Genomic DNA, 6699 nt, shown 5'->3' with positions numbered 1-6699 from the left:
AACTGGACTGCGTCTTCTAATCTTTTCTAAAACATATACCCCTATAGGGGCAGGAACCTTATCTATCAGCCTGTATCCCCAGCACCCAGTGCAGCATTTGGAATGTGGTGGGCACTTGCATTGTTGAACAAATGAATGAATTATTGTTATTCCTATTTTACAGACCAAAGAAACCTGACTCTAAGAATACGAAAATCTGCATTTACACAACAGATAAACTGTGAATTAGTTATTTGAAATCCTGCTCTATGCCAGGCACTGTAGTAATCACTGGATATCTACAGGCAAATTAGACAGCTGCTGCACTTGCATTTAGCACGCTATCTCCACATCGTAGGTACTTATAATTATTTAGGGGTGGGGCCAGAGACGCTCGGAGAGTGCGGACGAAGGGGGAACACCCCGCGGGCCTGAGCAGGTTGGGAGGTGGAGACTGCGGACAGTGACAATGGCAGCTGCAGCAGCGGCTGGCTGGTCGGCCTGGCCCTGTGTACGGGAGGAAGGACGGGGCCCGGCCGGTAAGTTGTGGGAGAGCCCGGAGATGGTGTTCCAGCTGGACTCAGTGCGCCTGTGGCTGGGCAAGCACTACAAGAAGTACGTCCACGCGGATGCGCCCACCAATAAGACGTTGGCGGGGCTGCTAGTGCAGCTCCTGCAGTTCCAGGAAGATGCCTTTGGAAGCATGTCACCAACCCAGCCTTCACCAGGCTCCCTGCTAAATGTTTCATGGATTTCACAGATGGAGGCACCTTGTGTCACATTCTCGGGGCTGCTTACAAGTATAAGAATGACCAGGGCTGGTGGAGGTTTGATCTACAGAATCCATCCTGAATGGATCATAATGTTGAGATGTTTATGAATATTGAAAAAACATTGGTGCAGAGCAATTACCTGAGCAGACCCAACATCTACCTCACTCCAGACATTGACCTGAAGTTGGCTAACAAATTGATGTCAAACCACATCAGGGCACATTCACTGACGAGCAGTGGAAAGCTTCCCACCACATTTACCCACATTCTTCCTCACAAGAGGACGAACAGTAGTTGAGACCCATGATGAGGAAGGACAAGCAAGTGCTGGTCCACTGGGGCTTTAACTCTGGCAGCTATGATACTTGGGTCCAGAGTAATGATGTTGATGTGGAAATTGAAGATCCACCAATTCCAGAAAAGCTGTGGAAGGTTCATGCAAAATGGACTTTGGACACTGGTGTGTTCAAGGAATGGATGAATGAGGACTATGAGGTGGATGAGAACAGGAAGTCCATGAGTTTTCAACAGAACAGCGAATTTCCACAAAGAATGAAGAGCCTGTCAGAAGTCCCAAGGAAAGAGATAGGAAGGCATCAGCTAATGCTCTAAAGAGGAAACACTCGCCTTCCCCACTACCCCCCACGCCCACAGAATCACGGAAGAAGAGTGGGAAGAACGGCCAAGCTAGCCTCTATGGGAAGCGAAGGAGTCAGAAAGAGGAAGATGAACAGGAAGACCTTACCAAGGATATGGAAGACCCCACACCTGTGCCCAATATAGAGGCAATGGTGCGTCCCAAAAATGTAAATCCAAAGAAACTGAGAAAACACCTGTTAAAGGAGGAACTGAAGCTGATCTAGATGAGCAGGATTGTACGTAGAGCTCGGGAAGTATGTCTCAGCGCTGCGGCTGATGCAATGGTGTGAGCACACTCCACCATGACATACTTCCTCGGCACACCAGGAAGTAGCAACGCCTGCCTGAACGAACTCCTAGAGCCACGTGCACAGTACCCCAGCCTTTCAGCCATTGGTCACCTGTAGCAATGTGTCTCCCTCTGATTGGTCCCCTCATGCTATATATACCCCTGTAGTTCCACAATAAAATGGATCTGCGTCACTGAACCTGGTCTCCGGAGTCGTGCATGCAGATGCCCTAGTGCGTTGGGGCTCCGCCGTCCTCACCCCCGAGGTACCCCCTGCTTCACAGGATGAAGAAAGAGTCACAACAGGAGGAGAGGAAGATGACGATCCCAGCAAAGGTGATCAGAGTTGGCCGGTTGACCCTGGTGAGGGTAATGTGATGGAGCAGGCCAATCACATCATCATTCCCAGCTACCCATCCTGTTTTGATTATAACTGTACTCACGTGATTGAACATCAACTCTTCCTGAGTTTCTCAATGGAAAAAACAAATCCAAGACTCCAGAGATATACTTGGCATATCGAAATTTTATGATTGACACATACCGACTAACCCCCCCCCCCAAGAATATCTGACCAGCACCACCTGTTGAGGAGATGTGTGTGCTGTGATGAGGGTTCACACCTTCCTAGAGCAGTGCAGCCTTGTTAATTACCAGGTGGACCCAGAAAGCCAGCCCATGGCAATGGGACCCCTGCCTACCTCACGTCAATGTGCTGACTGATACTGCCTCCGGGCTTGTGCCTCTACACCTTCCATCACCTCAGGTCCCTGCTGCTCAGCAGATGTTAAATTTTCCTAAGAAGATCAAGGAAAAACCAATTGATTTGCAGAACTGACATTTACTCAAAAAAAAATCTTGGCACAGAGTAAAGGTGCAGTGCTGGAAGGGAGTGGACACAGGAGCAGACCCTGCTGCTACTGCTGGAGGCCTGGAGATGTACAAGGATGATTGGACAAAGTGTCAGAGCACGTGGGCAGTCCTCCACTTCCTGAGGCTCCCCATCGAGGACCCCTATGTGGAGGACTCTGACACCTCCCCGGGGCCCCTGGCCTCCCTGCCAGTCCCCTTGAGCCAGTTAGGAAACCCCTTCAGCCAGTCAGGAAACCCGTCATGAGCACGGTAGCCTTTCTGGCATCTGTGGTGGAGCCTCCAGTGGCATCTGCTGCAGCTAAAGCGGCTTTGGAGGAGTTTCCTCAGTCAGGGAGGTGGTGCCCCTGGAACTGGTTGAAGCTCATGTCAAGAAAGTACAAGAAAGAAACCAAGATGGCAGCATAGGTAAACACCTGAAATTGCTGCCTCCCACAACCACTTCAAAAATACAACTAAAAGACAAAACGGACATCATCCAGAACCACAGGAAGGCTGTCTGAGTGGAAATTCTACAACTTGAAAGAAAGAGAAAAGCACACTGAGACTCAGAGGAGATGCAGAAGTAAAGTGCAGAGGTACGTAAGCGTGAGCACGGAAAGGCCTGGCAACAGAGGACACAGTTGTCTTTTTTAATTGGGAGGGAGTCACAAGCTCCCAACTGCTCTGAACTCCACTTCCGGACGAGTCTCTGGGGACCCAGACTCATATGGGGAGAAACTGGATGGTCTGGCATTGGTCAGAACTTGAGGGCGGCTTTCTCTCAGAGGTACTGGCAGTGATTACCGTGGGACAATGATACCCGGAGCCTCTTAGGGCAGGGCTGAGGATCAGCCATAGCTGTTTGCTCCACCCTGTTGATTCCCTGAGACCATGCCCCACCCAAGCTGTGCACAGAGGCTTTTGAATATGAATGGCCTGGCCCTTTACAATCTAAAATTACCTAACATACTGCAGCTGGGTCAGAGAGACACAGAATATCCAAAAGAAGGCCCAAGGCCCCACAGAAGCTTGCATTGCTTCACAGCTGGGCCTCATCTGGGCACCTCCAAACCACAAACAAAGAAGAGGTATCTGCAGATCTCTCCATAGCTCCTGCTAGGTAGCCTCAGGCAGAGGCTAAATTAGCACCTCCTTAGAGATCCAAGAGCCAGTGTACCCAGTGGTTAGAGTGGGACTATCCAGATTACAACTCCTCAGATCCATAAGGGACACATTCAGGGGGCAGACTCAGTGAGCACCAAAGCCCCACTGAAGCAAGTCTTGCCCCAGAAGGGTGTCTCCAGCACAGAAGTTCTCCCACTGTAGACAAAGCTGAATCTCACGGCCAATTGGCATGGAGGTCAATCCCTCCTACTGATACCAACAACAATCAAGGCTTAACTACAACAAGACTGTGCACAAAGCCCACAGAGGGGTGCACCAAGAGTGTCCACCTCAGGTAATTGGGGAAGCTGAGCCATTGGGCCCTAGTGGACACCTAGCACAGAAAGCCACTCTATCAACACAGTGAAGCAGCCAAAATGTGGAGACAAAGAAACAGGTCACAAATGACAGAAATGGAGAAAAGCAAACTATTGGATATAGAGTTCAAAACCATGGTTATAAGGTTTTTCAAGAATTTTCTAGAAACCGCTGATAAATTTAGTGAGATCCTCAAGAAATCTAGTGAGACCCTTGAGGATATGAAAAGGGACCAACTAGAAATTAAGCATACAGACTGAAATAAAAAACATTATACAGAGATCCAATAGCAGACTAGAGGATCACAAGAATCAAGTCAAAGATTTGAAATACGAAGAAGCAAAAAACACCCAACCAGGAAAGCAAAACGAAAAAAGAATCCAAAAATATGAAGGTAGTGTAAGGAGCCTCTGGGACAACTTCAAGCATACCAACATCCAAATTATGGGGGTGCCAGAAGAAGAGAGAGAGCAAGATGTTGAAAACCTATTTGAAGACATAATGACAGAAAACTTCCCCTACCTGGTGAAAGAAATAGGGTTACAAGTCCAGGAAGTGCAGAAAACCCCAAACAAAAGGAATCAAAAGAGGACCACACCAAGACACATCATAATTAAAATGCCAAGAGCAAAAGACAGAGAGAGAATCTTAAAAGCAGCAAGAGAAAAACAATCAAATATCTACAAGGGAGTACCCATACTATTGTCAGCTGATTTCTCAACAGAAACTATGCAGGCAAGAAGGGAGTGGCAAGAAATATTCAGTGTGATGAATAGCAAGATCCTACAGCCAAGATTAGTCTACCCAGCAAAGCTATCATTCAGAATTGAAGGTCAGATAAAGAGCTTCACAGATAAGAAAAAGCTAAAGGAGTTCATCACCACCAAACCAGTATTATATGAAATGCTGAAAGGTATCTTTTAAGAAGAGGAAGAAGAAGAAAAAGGTAAAGATACAAATTATGATCAACAAATACACATCTATCAACAAGTGAATCTAAAAATCAAGTGAATAAATCAGGGGTCCTCAAACGTTTTAAACAGGGGGCCAGTTCACTGTCCCTCAGACCTTTGGAGGGCAGGACTATAGTTTTAAAAAAAACTATGAACAAATTCCTATGCACACTGCACATATCTTATTTTGAAGTAAAAAAACAAAACAGGAACAAATACAATATTTGTATTTGCATGTGGCCCGCGGGTCGTAGTTTGAGGACCCCTGGAATAAATAATCTGGTGAACAGAATAAACTGGTGATTATAATAGAATCAGGGGCATAGAAAGGGAATGGACTGACAATTCTCGGGGGGATAGGGGTGTGGGGGGTGCGGGAAGAGACTGGACAAAAATCGTACACCTATGGATGAGGACGGGGTGGGGGCGGGTAAGGGCAGAGGGTGGGGTGGGAACCAGGTTGAGGGGAGCTATGGGGGGGGGAAGAGGAACAACTGTAATAATCTGAACAATAAAGATTTAATTTAAAAAAGAAAGAAAGAAAGAAAAAAGAAAGTACAAGATGCAGCTGGAGCCTCTGGGAAAGTGGATCCCACCTGCAGCCTGGAGAGCCGCTGCATCGCAGGCACGCGCCCCAAGGAGCCGGGAGAACTTGAAGGAGCTGAAGAGGAAAAAATGGAAACAGATGCTGATGGTGAGCAGCCTGAAAAGACAGAAAACAAAGGGGAAAACAAAATGAATGAAGGTGTCAGCACAAGATGGAAACAATGAAAAAAAAAACAGCGAGAAGGAACAGGATAGTGAAGTTAGTGAGGACATCAAGTCAGAGGAAAAGGAGTCTGAAGAGAACAAGGAACTCACTGATACTTGTAAAGAAAGAGAAAGAGAAATTGGGGAGAAAAAAGTAGAACATGAGGTTTCCAAAGGAAACATAGCCACGACCGCAGCAGCTGCTCTTGCCTCAGCTGCAACCAAAGCCAAGCACCTGGCTGCCGTGGAAGAGAGAAAGATCAAGTCCCTGGTCACGCTCCTGGTTGAGACACAGGTGAAGAAACTGGAGGTCAAACGCCGGCATTTCGAGGAGCTGGAGACGATCCTGGACAGAGAGAACAAGGCTTTAGAAGAGCAGAGGCAGCAGCTGCTCACTGAATGCCAGAACTTCCACATGGAACAGCTGAAATAGGCAGAATTGCGAGCCCGCCAGCAAATGGAGCAGCAGCACAGGCAGAACCCTGCACAAGGCCACCAGCACACGGCGGGGCCTGGGCCTGGCTCCGCTGGGAACAGCAGGGCACCCCAGCATGCTGCCTCACCAGCAACCCCCACTCTACCCTCTGAAGCACCACCAGATGCTGCCACCCCACCCACCCAAGCCAGGTCAGATACCAGGGCCCCGTTCCATGGTGCCGGGGCAGTCTCTGCCAGGATGCATGATTCCCACCATCGCAGCCAGCATTTCTTTCTTGGTGTGGTGTTGGAGACTGGGTGTAAGCTGACACGGTCCTTGCACCTGAAGGGGCTAGCGAGGCTGGGACCCTTACCCACACAGTTTTCCCAGACTTGTTTGGGTGGCGGTTATCAGTAGAATGAAAGCAACCTTTGTAGAATGACAACAGCCTTTCATGGCTTATCAAGAAATCTGTAACTATTTACTGAGATTTGCTGTACCGAGAATTTGTCCTTCTGCTCTGTCTCTCCCTTAGAGATTAAGAGGAATAAAGAATACATTCCT

General features: G+C 48.1%; 1 pseudogene; it reads left to right on the top strand.

Moving 5' to 3' along the window:
* The first annotated feature begins 448 nt into the window (after nt 1-448).
* LOC132233690 (SWI/SNF complex subunit SMARCC1-like) lies at nt 449-6463 on the top strand (annotated as a pseudogene).
* Nucleotides 6464-6699: the final 236 nt, after the last annotated feature.

The sequence above is a fragment of the Myotis daubentonii genome, chromosome 1 (assembly GCF_963259705.1).
Source record: "Myotis daubentonii chromosome 1, mMyoDau2.1, whole genome shotgun sequence".
Taxonomy (NCBI): domain Eukaryota; kingdom Metazoa; phylum Chordata; class Mammalia; order Chiroptera; family Vespertilionidae; genus Myotis; species Myotis daubentonii.
The sequence above is the reverse complement of the archived record's forward strand: the minus strand, read 5'-3'. Positions and strand labels throughout refer to the sequence as shown.